This window comes from Triticum urartu, chromosome 2 (assembly GCF_003073215.2).
Source record: "Triticum urartu cultivar G1812 chromosome 2, Tu2.1, whole genome shotgun sequence".
Lineage (NCBI taxonomy): Eukaryota > Viridiplantae > Streptophyta > Magnoliopsida > Poales > Poaceae > Triticum > Triticum urartu.
The window spans coordinates 548,195,248-548,209,823 of NC_053023.1; positions in this window are offsets into that span (position 1 = coordinate 548,195,248).

The window sequence follows — 14,576 nt, forward strand, 5'->3', positions numbered from 1 at the left end:
CCGAATGACGAGCTCTGCTGAGAAGGGCTAAGGTCCGAGCTACAAGGTAAATTTTCGATTTCTCTTCTCAGGATATAACGCAAGGCTTTCTCTCATTTCTAAAAATAAAAACTCCTCTCTACTTACGGCTCGGTGGAGGGCTGATCCCCTTGAGGGCATAATTCGGTCGAAATATCCCCCGGCGCAGGATCCTCTAACGAAGATTTCTTCCCCCTGCTTTGAGGCCATGGTCTCTGGGTCGTCAGAGGCGGTCCTCTTCTTCCCCTGAGGAGAGGAATTTTCGATTCCTCCCTTCTGTACAACCTTCTTCGAGGAGGCTGTAGCTTCCCTGTCCCCTCCCTCGCTTGCCTCCGAAGGCACAACCTCCAACATCCTGACTAACACGGGATCCGGTGTGGTCTCGGGGAGGGGGTTCGGACACCTGATTAGCTTTGCTTTTGCTATCCACTCCTATTTAAAGGACAGCCCTTTCAGGGGCAATTTTATGATAAATATACGGATAGCGAGTCCGGGCACAAGGCTACTTGCTTGAGTATCCGGGCGATTGCAGCTCAGGCATGCGTCCTCGGTCAAGTCCGGACACATTGCTTGTGACCCGAAGAACAATCTGTACATCTCCACGGCGTTGCGCCCATGAAATGCTGGAGAGTTCGTGGTCCCTCCGGATTGAACCCCACATAGGCGGAAGGGGGCGACGTTTGCAGGGCAGAGCTCGGCGATCAGGATAATCTGTGTCACCACGACCAGACTGATATCTCTTTCTAGAGATCTCGAATGCGCCCTGCAACAAGGGCACTTCCTTGCATGGCACCCAGTCCAGTTCTTTTTTGACCCATGACACTAGCTATGGTGGGGGACCCGAGCGAAAGGCAGGTGGTGCCACCCACTTGGTGCCCCTGGGAACGGTGATGTAAAACCACTCTCGTTGCCATAAGCTGGACTCCTCTCGAAAAGAGCCCTCGGGCCATGGAGCACCAGCATTCTTGCTTATAAAGGCACCTCCACACTCCGCGTGCCGTCCCTCGATCATCTTCGGCTCTACTTTGAAGGTCTTGAGCCATAGTCCGAAGTGAGGAGTAATACGGAGGAAGGCTTCACACACGATGATGAATGAGGAAATATGGAGGATGGACTCCGGAGCCTAAGTCGTAAATTCCCGCCCATAATAAAACATGAGCCCCCTCACGAAGGGATCCGTTGGGAAGCCTAGCCCCCGAAGGAAGTGAGACATGAACACCACGCTCTCACCAGGCTTGGGAGTGGGAATAACCTGCCCTTGAGCAGGCAGCCTATGCCAGATTTTGCCGGTCAAGAACCTGGCCTCTCTCAACTTCAGCACGTCCGCCTCCATGACGAAGGAGGGCATCCATCGGCCTCGAAGGTCGGAACCGGACATTGTCGAAGGTCCGAAGCGCCTGAAATCTAGAGCCTTGGGTGTTGGAACTCGAGACGAAGGACGAACTCGTTTGAGATTGAAAGAAAGGAGTAAGGCCTTGGTCTCTTTATAAGAGGTTGAATACCAAGGGCCCTCCCCATGACGTTTGGGACTCGCCTTTGATCGAGAAGAACATACCAACGGGTAATGGTTGGGTTACCCACGCCCGTATTGATGAGAATCCCGGAAAAAGGGACACGATCTCTGCTTTGACAAGACGTGCCAAGGAAACCGCCTCGCTAAACGCACTGAGGTGGGACAGTAAAATGATTCGAATAAAGACTTGGCCGTGGTGTGATGTCACTACGAAATACGTCAGCAGATTAGATTTGTGTAAATATTATTCTCTCTATGGCAATATGTGGAAACTTATTTTGCAGAGCCGGACACTACCTTTGTGTTCAAATCTTCTATGAAGTACTTGGAGGAGGAACCCGCCTTGCAATGCCGAAGACAATCTGCGCGCCGGACTCGTCGTATTGAACCCTGGTTAAGGGCTACTGAGGGAGTCCTGGATTAGGGGGTGTCCGGATGCCGGACTATACCTTCGGCCGGACTCCTGGACTATGAAGATACAAGATTGAAGACTTCGTCCCGTGTCCGGCACGGACTTCCTTGGCGTGGAAGGCAAGATTGGTGATACGGATATGTAGATCTCCTACCATTGTAACTGACTCTGTGTAACCCTAGCCCTCTCCGGTGTCTATATAAACCGGAGGGTTTTAGTCCATAGGACGAACGAACAATCATACCATAGGCTAGCTTCTAGGGTTTAGCCTCCTTGATCTCGTGGTAGATCTACTCTTGTACTACCCCTATCATCAATATTAATCAAGCAGGAGTAGGGTTTTACCTCCATCGAGAGGGCCCGAACCTGGGTAAAAACATCGTGTCCCTTGTCTCATTTACCATCCGCCTAGACGCACAGTTCGGGACCCCCTGCCCGAGATCCGCCGGTTTTGACACCGACATTGGTGCATTAATTGAGAGTTCCTCTGTGTGGTCACTTTTAGGCCCGATGGCTTCTCCGATCATCAACGACGATGCGATCCAAGGTGAGACTTTTCTCCCCGGACAGATCTTCATAATTGGCGGCTTTGCACTGCGGGCCAATTCGCTTGGCCATCTGGAGCAGATCGAAAGCTACGCCCCTAGCCGTCAGGTCAGATTTGGAAGTTTAAACTACACAGCGGACGACCGCGGAGACTTGATCTTCGATGGATCTGAGCCGCAGCCGAGCGCGCCGCACTGTCCCGATGGGCATGATCTAGCTCTGCCGCCGAACAGTGCCCGGGAGGCCGCACCTGTGTCCGCTCCCACCCTTGGCTCGGAGCCGACGACACCAATCGAGGATGGGTGGTTGGACACCGCCTCAGGGGCTGCAATCTCTACGGCGATCAAGCCGAACACCAGCCCTATTCTCTGCGAAGCCCGTGACTCCAAGGAGCCGGACTCCTCTCCAGACTCTGAGCCCTCCGCGCCCCTACCGATCGAACCCGATTGGGCGCCGATCATGGAGTTCACCGTCGCGGACATCTTTCAGCACTTGCCCTTCGGTGATATTCTGAATTCACTAAAGTCTCTCTCTTTATCAGGAGAGCCCTGGCCGGACTATGGTCAGCAAGGTTGGGATGTGGACGACGGAGAAATTCGATGCCCACCCACCACCCGCTTCATAGCCACTGTCGATAATTTAAACGACGTGCTCGACTCCGACTCTGAAGACATCGACGGTATGGACGATGATGTAGGAGATGAACATGAACCAACGCCTATAAGGCACTAGACAGCCACCTCATCTCATGATGTATACATGGTGGACACACCCAAAGGAAGCGACGACGAGGAACACAGGGATGCAACGAGGGATCGTTCACTCGAAAAGCAATCAAAGTGGCGACGTAAGCGCCGCTCCAAGCCGCGCCTCGACAGAGACTGCAGCCATACACACCCAGCCATAGAGCAGGACGAGCCGGCGGATGACGAACATGCCTTCGAGCAACCGTCCGAACAGGGCAACTTTGATAAACAAACCGAACACCCCGTCCCCGGCGAAAACAACAGTCCGGACGACCTTACGCCGGATAGGATCATGGAGTAGAAGAACCTCCACGAAAGGCTCGTCACCACTGCGCGTAGCCTGAAAAAGCAGAAGCAGAATCTCAAAACTGCGGAAGATGCACTCAGAATCAGATGGAGCAAAGTACGCAACACCGTAGACAAATATGGCGGCAGTCGCCGCACAAAAAGCTAACCAAAGCAAAACCTACTGCCTGAATTTGACGAGGAGGCCTTAGAGCCCCCGCAGTCAAAAAATAGGAAAGCCACCCGGTCGGATAGACGACCGCATGGCCAGCATGGAGCGACAAGCGGCGCCGCACACAAGCCGGCACGCGATCCACCAAAGGATCCCCATAAAAAAGATGGCCCAACCAGATCTATCTACGGGCCAAGAAAGCAAGCTCTAGTAAGCAATGCAACACAACAAATATCCGAACATCACGGCACACCCAAATACAGGGGTGCCGCACACCCCCTATGTTTCACCGATGAGGTGCTGGACCACGAATTTCCAGCGGGATTCAAGCCCGTAAACATAGAGGCGTACGACGGAACAACATACCCTGGGGTCTGGATTGAGGATTATATCCTCCACATACACATGGCTAGAGGAGATGACCTGCACGCCATAAAATACTTACCCCTCAAGCTTAAAGGGCCAGCCCGGCATTGGCTCAAAAGCCTTCCCAAAAACACCATTGGAAGTTGGGAAGAGCTTGAGGATGCTTTCCGAGCAAATTTTCAAGGGACCTATGTCCGCCCACCGGATGCAGACGATCTCAGTCACATAACTCAACAGCCCGGAGAGTCAGCTCAGAAATTCTAGAAGAGATTTCTTACTAAAAAGAATCAGATAGTCGACTGTCCGTACGCCGAAGCCCTAGCAGCTTTTAAGCATAACGTTCGAGACGAATGGCTTGCCAGACACCTCGGCCAAGAAAAGCCAAGAACAATGGCCGCATTAACAAGCCTCATGACCCGCTTTTGCACAGGAGAGGACAACTGGTTGGCAAGATGTAGCACCAGCGACCCAAGTACATCCGAAGTTAGGGATGGAAACAGAAAACCCCGAAGCAGCAAGGACCAGCGCCGGAATAAGGGAAACAGCCCAAAGAGCACGGCGGTCAACGCCGGATTCAAAAGCTCGCGGCAGAATCAGAGAAAGCCGCCCCTCAAGGATAACAGGGACGAGCTATCCAACTTAAACAAAATCTTGGACAAGATATGTCAAATACACAGTACTCCTAGGAAGCCTGCGAACCATACCCACAGAGATTGTTGGGTTTTCAAGCAATCCGGCAAACTCAACGCCGAACACAAGGGGCTCAACACACCAAGTGAGGACGACGACGAACCCCACAAGCAGAGCACCAAGAAACAAAAGGATTTCCCACAAGAAGTCAAAACAGTAAACTTACTTCACGTGATGAACAGAATGGCGCCAACAGAGATACGCGCCATACGGCCTATCCCAAAGGAGTCTCGCCAATGGTTGTTAAAACCGATCACCTTCGACCATCAGGTTTACTCTAGAAGTATCTGGAACGTAGGCTGGATTGCCTTGGTATTAGATCCAATAATCGGCGGACTCCACTTTACAAATGTCCTGATGGACGGCGGCAGTGGTCTAAACATGTTATACTAGGACACAATCCGCAACATGGGGATAGACCCAACAAAAATTCGCCATAGAAAAACCTCCTTTCAAGGGGTAACGCCAGGCCTGGATGCCCGTTGCATGGGTTCTCTCTGGCTAGAAGTTATGTTCGGCTCCCCCGATAACTTCCGTCGTGAACAGCTAAATTTCCACATCGCCCCATTCTCAAGTAGCTATCAAGCACTGCTGGGACGCGAAGCTTTCGCCCGCTTTAACGCAGTACCGCATTATGCATCTCTTACGCTTAATATGCCCGGTCCACGAGGCATCATCTCATTAAACAGAAAACATTGAGTGTTCCTCCCGCGCGGAAGATAGTGCGGCTGCCTTGACAGCCCCACAATAAAGCGGCTTCACCAGCCAAAGCACCTAAATAGGTCGTCAAGACCACGGACACGGCTAGACGAGTCCGGCATAAACATACAATTGATAAAGGCTTAATAGCCGTATACCCCTGTACTAGGGGATCCGCGCATATAAAACAAGAGACAATAAAGCTCAATTTTACCCATTTCGATTTATACTTTGTTTATTTAGTATAACTCATGTTCGGCACGATCTTTCTTCAACTAAGTTCCTCTCTTTTACAGATGAACACCGTGCTACGCCCGTCCAGGATACGGCACAACGGAGACACAGGCGCAGACGTGCAGTAGGGACCCGTTCCAAGGATTCTTTTCAGATTAAGACCCTGCATAAACCTTTTTTACTGTCTCTTGTTGATACACATCCCCTGGTTTCTTGGTATAACCAAGGAGGAGGCTGGCGTTTTGGCATGTGGCCACGTCAGATTTTTGCGCGTACCCGGACACTAGGGGCTTATTACTAAGGGCGTTATCCCGCCCGCCCTCATAAAGACCAAATACCTTAGGGAGTGTTCGGCGTCGCGAGTTTGGCCTTTTATGCATCAGCTCCGAATCATGTCTTTGGTGAAATGTTGGGTTTGCCCGGCTCCTGTGTTTTGCTACCTTACGTTCCGCAATATCGGCTAAGGCGGCACCAGGAGAACTACTGCAATTGTGCCCCGGTTCGGCCAGGCGAGCACCTCAGTAGAGAAAGCCAAAAACTGACTGTCATGATATAGCGTGAGACTGGTCAACCACTCGATGACTTACCGGAATCTTTAGGATTCCTCCGCATTAACGAAGGGCCACTTCCCGGCCAGGCACATACACGCCCCGAGTTCGGGCGAGCACAGGCGCCACCAGGGGCTATATAAGTAGCCTCACTGTCAAACTCCTATGGCTAAGTGAAAGTGATAAAGCATCATAGTCCGATTGCCTAGTTCGCTGCGCTATCACCTCCTTTGTAGGACCAAGACGTTGGATCAAGTGTGAAAATGCGCCTTCTGCGAACACCCCCGCATTATGTGCGTGGGGGCTGAAGCCGACGACTGCCATCTTTCAGATTATATATACATATATGTTAAACGGCCGCACAGGAGGTATTATAATACTTGCAGGCACAAGTATAAAAAGCTTCTACAATTTATCAAAATATTGTTTTACAATAATATATGCTATTCGAATATAGTATCCTTCGAGCACTGCGTCTCTATTAAACGAGCGCCTTGCAGAACTTCCTGAAAATAGTGCTCGGCAGGTACTCGGCTTCCATCCGAGTCTGGGATGCAACAGCGGTGGCCTCCATTTCCGCCCAGTATGTCTTGACACGGGCAAGAGCCATCCGCGCACCCTCTATGCACGCTGACCTCTTCATCGCATTGATATGCGGCGCCGCACCAAGGAACTGCTGCACCAAGTTGAAATAACTTTTCGGCTCTGGCCTCTCTGGCCACAGATGACTCATGACATACTTCATGGCGAGTCCGGACAACCTATTTAGCTCGGCCCATTCGGCCAAACGATCGTCTAATGACAGTGGACGCTCCGGATTGTGGAACTGCGACCAAAAGAGCTTTTCCATTTCGCGATCTTCTTGATCTCGGAAGTGTTCGGCCGCATCTGCGGCACTCGCTGCCAAATCCAGATAGGTGTCCGCCGTACTCCACATCCGGTCTAACGGAGCATGTTTAGGATCAAAGAACTTTCTCCGCAGCATAAAGGGCTTTCCAGCCACGATTTCTCCGGCCTGACGCAGCTCCTCCTTCATAGCCCTCATCACAGAGCGAGCATCCTTTGCATCGGCAACGGCCTTCTCCAGGTCCGTCTATTCCGCCTGATCTTCTTTTTCAAGAAGCTTGCAACGGTCAGCGGCGCTCTTCAGCTTCACAGCCATCTCGGCCATTTCCTTCTTGCTTCGGCAGTGAGCAGCCTGTTCAGCTTTCAGCTTTTCAATTGCCTTTCCGGCAGCCGCATCACTTTTCCTGGCTTGCTCCTTGGCTCGGGCAAGTTCCGCCCAAAGATATCCATGGCAGCAACACCATCTGCATCAAGCGCACACATTGTAAGATACTGGCATCAAGCTCCTCTTACCAGGTGCCGCCGGAGGAATTACATACCTTGTGCCTCGTCAAGCCGCTTATGGACAAGCGCGATGTCGGCATCTGCCACGTCAAGTTGCCTCTTTAGCTCGGCAAATTCATCAGTCCGGCTTGCCACCGGACACTTCGCCACCTATGTATGAAGGTGGCATATTAGACCTGGGATTATGATCCTCTGCGCGCCGTCACTTTTGAAAATGCACGGAGTCTCAGGGGCTACTATCTACATAGGGCACATCTTATTTATGCGCAACTGTCCAAAAAGGGTACATTACTTCGCGTACCTCAAAACCTGTCAGTAAACTCCTGACGGCCTCGTGCAATCCGCTCTCCGCGAATGAAATCCTCTCAATCACCGTACCCATCAATGCACGGTGCTCCTCTGAGATAGATGCTCGCCCTAGCAGATCCTTCAGCTCCTCCGACCGCGCACCAGACGGTGCCGGACTCGTCCGATGGCCCTTTTCAAAGGCCGGACGCGGAGGGCCTTGGGGGGCCATATGACTACCTTCCGTCCCTGCCGGATTCGGAGAAACCCTCCGCGACGATACCTCAGGGTCGCCCGCCTCGCAAGGCGGTACGGCAGGGGGAGGCGTTCCGCTCTCCATCATCTCCGGAAGAAGATCCCCCGAAGACGAGCTCTGCTGAGAAGGGCTAAGGTCCGAGCTACAAGGTAAATTTTCGATTTCTCTTCTCAGATATAACGCAAGGCTTTCTCTCATTTCTTAAAAAGAAAAACTCCTCTCTACTTACGGCTCGGTGGAGGGCTGATCCCCTTGAGGGCATAATTCGGTCGAAATATCCCCCGGCGCAGGATCCTCTAACGAAGATTTCTTCCCCTGCTTTGAGGCCATGGTCTCTGGGTCGTCAGAGGCGGTCCTCTTCTTCCCCTGAGGAGAGGAATTTTCGATTCCTCCCTTCTGTACAACCTTCTTCGAGGAGGCTGTAGCTTCCCTGTCCCCTCCCTCGCTTGCCTCCGAAGGCACAACCTCCAACATCCTGACTAACACGGGATCCGGTGTGGTCTCGGGGAGGGGGTTCGGACACCTGATTAGCTTTGCTTTTGCTATCCACTCCTATTTAAAGGACAGCCCTTTCAGGGGCAATTTTATGATAAATATACGGATAGCGAGTCCGGGCACAAGGCTACTTGCTTGAGTATCCGGGCGATTGCAGCTCAGGCATGCGTCCTCGGTCAAGTCCGGACACATTGCTTGTGACCCGAAGAACAATCTGTACATCTCCACGGGCGTTGCGCCCATGAAATGCTGGAGAGTTCGTGGTCCCTCCGGATTTGAACTCCCCACAGGCGGAGGGGGCGACGTTTTCAGGGCAGAAGCTCGGCGAATAACATAATCTGATGTCACCACGACCAGACTGGATATCTCTTTCTAGGAGATCTCGAATGCAGCCCTGCAACAAGGGCACTTCCTTGCATGGCACCCAGTCCAGTCCTTTTTTGACCCATGACACTAGCTATGGTGGGGGACCCGAGCGAAAGGCAGGTGGTGCCACCCACTTGGTGCCCCTGGGAACGGTGATGTAAAACCACTCTCGTTGCCATAAGCTGGACTCCTCTCGAAAAGAGCCCTCGGGCCATGGAGCACCAGCATTCTTGCTTATAAAGGCACCTCCACACTCCGCGTGCCGTCCCTCGATCATCTTCGGCTCTACTTTGAAGGTCTTGAGCCATAGTCCGAAGTGAGGAGTAATACGGAGGAAGGCTTCACACACGATGATGAATGAGGAAATATGGAGGATGGACTCCGGAGCTAAGTCGTAAAATTCCCGCCCATAATAAAACATGAGCCCCCTCACGAAGGGATCCGTTGGGAAGCCTAGCCCCCGAAGGAAGTGAGACATGAACACCACGCTCTCACCAGGCTTGGGAGTGGGAATGACCTGCCCTTGAGCAGGCAGCCTATGCCAGATTTCGCCAGTCAAGAACCTGGCCCCTCTCAACTTCAGCACGTCCTCCTCCGTATGGAGGAGGGCATCCATCGGCCTCAAAGGTCGGAACCGGACATTGTTGAAGGTCTGAAGCGCCTAAAATCTGGAGCCTTGGGTGTTGGAACCCAAGGCAAAGGGCGAACTCGTTTGATATTGAAAGAAAGGAGTAAGGCCTTGGTCTCTTTATAAGAGGTTGAATACCAAGGGCCCTCCCCATGACTGTTTGGGACTCGCCTTTGATCGAGAGAACATACCAACGGGTATGGTTGGGTTACCCACGCCCGTATTGATGAGAATCCCGGAATAAAGGGACACGATCTCTGCTTTGACAAGACGTGCCAAGGAAACCGCCTCGCTAAACGCACTGAGGTGGGACGTTAAAATGATTCGAATAAAGACTTGGCCGTGGTGTGATGTCACGCTACGGAATACGTCAGCAGATTAGATTTGTGTAAATATTATTCTCTCTATGGCAATATGTGGAAACTTATTTTTGCAGAGCCGGACACTACCTTTGTGTTCAAAATCTTCTATGAAGTACTTGGAGGAGGAACCCGCCTTGCAATGCCGAAGACAATCTGCGCGCCGGACTCGTCGCCCGTTATTGTGGTTCAAGGGCTACTGAGGAGTCCTGGATTAGGGGGTGTCCGGATAGCCGGACTATACCTTCGGCCGGACTCCTGGACTATGAAGATACAAGATTGAAGACTTCGTGCCGTGTCCGGCACGGACTTCCCTTGGCGTGGAAGGCAAGATTGGTGATACGGATATGTAGATCTCCTACCATTGTAACTGACTCTGTGTAACCCTAGCCCTCTCCGGTGTCTATATAAACCGGAGAGTTTTAGTCCATAGGACGAACGACAATCATACCATAGGCTAGCTTCTAGGGTTTAGCCTCCTTGATCTCGTGGTAGATCTACTCTTGTACTACCCCTATCATCAATATTAATCAAGCAGGAGTAGGGTTTTACCTCCATCGAGAGGGCCCGAACCTGGGGTTAAAAACATCGTGTCCCTTGTCTCATGTTACCATCCGCCTAGACGCACAGTTCGGGACCCCCTGCCCGAGATCCGCGGTTTTGACACCGACATTGGTGCATTAATTGAGAGTTCCTCTGTGTGGTCACTTTTAGGCCCGATGGCTTCTCCGATCATCAACGACGATGCGATCCAAGGTGAGACTTTTCTCCCCGGACAGATCTTCATAATTGGCGGCTTTGCACTGCGGGCCAATTCGCTTGGCCATCTGGAGCAGATCGAAAGCTACGCCCCTAGCCGTCAGGTCAGATTTGGAAGTTTAAACTACACAGCGGACGACCGCGGAGACTTGATCTTCGATGGATCTGAGCCGCAGCCGAGCGCGCCGCACTGTCCCGATGGGCATGATCTAGCTCTGCCGCCGAACAGTGCCCGGGAGGCCGCACCTGTGTCCGCTCCCACCCTTGGCTCGGAGCCGACGACACCAATCGAGGATGGGTGGTTGGACACCGCCTCAGGGGCTGCAATCTCTACGGCGATCAAGCCGAACACCAGCCCTATTCTCTGCGAAGCCCGTGACTCCAAGGAGCCGGACTCCTCTCCAGACTCTGAGCCCTCCGCGCCCCTACCGATCGAACCCGATTGGGCGCCGATCATGGAGTTCACCGTCGCGGACATCTTTCAGCACTTGCCCTTCGGTGATATTCTGAATTCACTAAAGTCTCTCTCTTTATCAGGAGAGCCCTGGCCGGACTATGGTCAGCAAGGTTGGGATGTGGACGACGGAGAAATTCGATGCCCACCCACCACCCGCTTCATAGCCACTGTCGATAATTTAAACGACGTGCTCGACTCCGACTCTGAAGACATCGACGGTATGGACGATGATGTAGGAGATGAACATGAACCAACGCCTATAAGGCACTAGACAGCCACCTCATCTCATGATGTATACATGGTGGACACACCCAAAGGAAGCGACGACGAGGAACACAGGGATGCAACGAGGGATCGTTCACTCGAAAAGCAATCAAAGTGGCGACGTAAGCGCCGCTCCAAGCCGCGCCTCGACAGAGACTGCAGCCATACACACCCAGCCATAGAGCAGGACGAGCCGGCGGATGACGAACATGCCTTCGAGCAACCGTCCGAACAGGGCAACTTTGATAAACAAACCGAACACCCCGTCCCCGGCGAAAACAACAGTCCGGACGACCTTACGCCGGATAGGATCATGGAGTAGAAGAACCTCCACGAAAGGCTCGTCACCACTGCGCGTAGCCTGAAAAAGCAGAAGCAGAATCTCAAAACTGCGGAAGATGCACTCAGAATCAGATGGAGCAAAGTACGCAACACCGTAGACAAATATGGCGGCAGTCGCCGCACAAAAAGCTAACCAAAGCAAAACCTACTGCCTGAATTTGACGAGGAGGCCTTAGAGCCCCCGCAGTCAAAAAATAGGAAAGCCACCCGGTCGGATAGACGACCGCATGGCCAGCATGGAGCGACAAGCGGCGCCGCACACAAGCCGGCACGCGATCCACCAAAGGATCCCCATAAAAAAGATGGCCCAACCAGATCTATCTACGGGCCAAGAAAGCAAGCTCTAGTAAGCAATGCAACACAACAAATATCCGAACATCACGGCACACCCAAATACAGGGGTGCCGCACACCCCCTATGTTTCACCGATGAGGTGCTGGACCACGAATTTCCAGCGGGATTCAAGCCCGTAAACATAGAGGCGTACGACGGAACAACATACCCTGGGGTCTGGATTGAGGATTATATCCTCCACATACACATGGCTAGAGGAGATGACCTGCACGCCATAAAATACTTACCCCTCAAGCTTAAAGGGCCAGCCCGGCATTGGCTCAAAAGCCTTCCCGAAAACACCATTGGAAGTTGGGAAGAGCTTGAGGATGCTTTCCGGGCAAATTTTCAAGGGACCTATGTCCGCCCTCCGGATGCAGACGATCTCAGTCACATAACTCAACAGCCCGGAGAGTCAGCTCGGAAATTCTGGAGATTTCTTACTAAAAAGAATCAGATAGTCGACTGTCGGACGCCGAAGCCCTAGCAGCTTTTAAGCATAACGTTCGAGACGAATGGCTCGCCAGACACCTCGGCCAAGAAAAGCCAAGAACAATGGCCGCATTAACAAGCCTCATGACCCGCTTTTGCGCAGGAGAGGACAGCTGGTTGGCAAGATGTAGCACCAGCGACCCAAGTACATCCGAAGTTAGGGATGGAAACAGGAAAACCCCGACGCAGCAAGGACCAGCGCCGGAATAAGGGAAACAGCCCAAAGAGCACGGCGGTCAACGCCGGATTCAAAAGCTCGCGGCAGAATCAGAGAAAGCCGCCCCTCAAGGATAACAGGGACGAGCTATCCAACTTAAACAAAATCTTGGACAAGATATGTCAAATACACAGTACTCCCGGGAAGCCTGCGAACCATACCCACAGAGATTGTTGGGTTTTCAAGCAATCCGGCAAACTCAACGCCGAACACAAGGGGCTCGACACACCAAGTGAGGACGACGACGAACCCCACAAGCAGAGCACCAGGAAACAAAAGGATTTCCCACAAGAAGTCAAAACAGTAAACTTACTTCACGTGAACAGAACAGAATGGCGCCAACAGAGATACGCGCCATACGGCCTATCCCAAAGGAGTCTCGCCAATGGTTGTTAAAACCGATCACCTTCGACCATCAGGATTACTCTAGAAGTATCCGGAACGCAGGCTGGACTTGCCTTGGTATTAGATCCAATAATCGGCGGACTCCACTTTACAAATGTCCTGATGGACGGCGGCAGTGGTCTAAACTGTTATACCAGGACACAATCCGCAACATGGGGATAGACCCAACAAAAATTCGCCATAGCAAAACCTCCTTTCAAGGGGTAACGCCAGGCCCGGATGCCCGTTGCATGGGTTCTCTCCGGCTAGAAGTTATGTTCGGCTCCCCCGATAACTTCCGTCGTGAACAGCTAACTTTCCACATCGCCCCATTCTCAAGTAGCTATCAAGCACTGCTGGGACGCGAAGCTTTCGCCCGCTTTAACGCAATACCGCATTATGCATCTCTTACGCTTAATATGCCCGGTCCACGAGGCATCATCTCATTAAACAGAAAACATTGAGTGTTCCTCCCGCGCGGAAGATAGTGCGGCTGCCTTGACAGCCCCACAATAAAGCGGCTTCACCAGCCAAAGCACCTAAATAGGTCGTCAAGACCACGGACACGGCTAGACGAGTCCGGCATAAACATACAATTGATAAAGGCTTAATAGCCGTATACCCCTGTACTAGGGGATCCGCGCATATAAAACAAGAGACAATAAAGCTCAATTTTACCCATTTCGATTTATACTTTGTTTATTTAGTATAACTCATGTTCGGCACGATCTTTCTTCAACTAAGTTCCTCTCTTTTACAGATGAACACCGTGCTACGCCCGTCCAGGATACGGCACAACGGAGACACAGGCGCAGACGTGCAGCAGGGACCCGTTCCAAGGATTCTTTTCAGATTAAGACCCTGCATAAACCTTTTTTACTGTCTCTTGTTGATACACATCCCCTGGTTTCTTGGTATAACCAAGGAGGAGGCTGGCGTTTTGGCATGTGGCCACGTCAGAGTTTTGCGCGTACCTGGACACTAGGGGCTTATTACTAAGGGCGTTATCCCGCCCGCCCTCATAAAGACCGAATACCTTAGGGAGTGTTCGGCGTCGCGAGTTTGGCCTTATATGCATCAGCTCCGAATCATGTCTTTGGTCAAATGTTGGGTTTGCCCGGCTCCTGTGTTTTGCTACCTTACGTTCCGCTCTATCGGCTAAGGCGGCACCAGGAGAACTACTGCGATTGTGCCCCGGTTCGGCCAGGCGAGCACCTCAGTAGAGAAAGCCGAAAACTGACTGTCATGATATAGCGTGAGACTGGTCAACCACTCGATGACTTACCGGAATCTTTAGGATTCCTCCGCATTAACGAAGGGCCGCTTCCCGGCCAGGCACATACGCGCCCCGAGTTCGGGC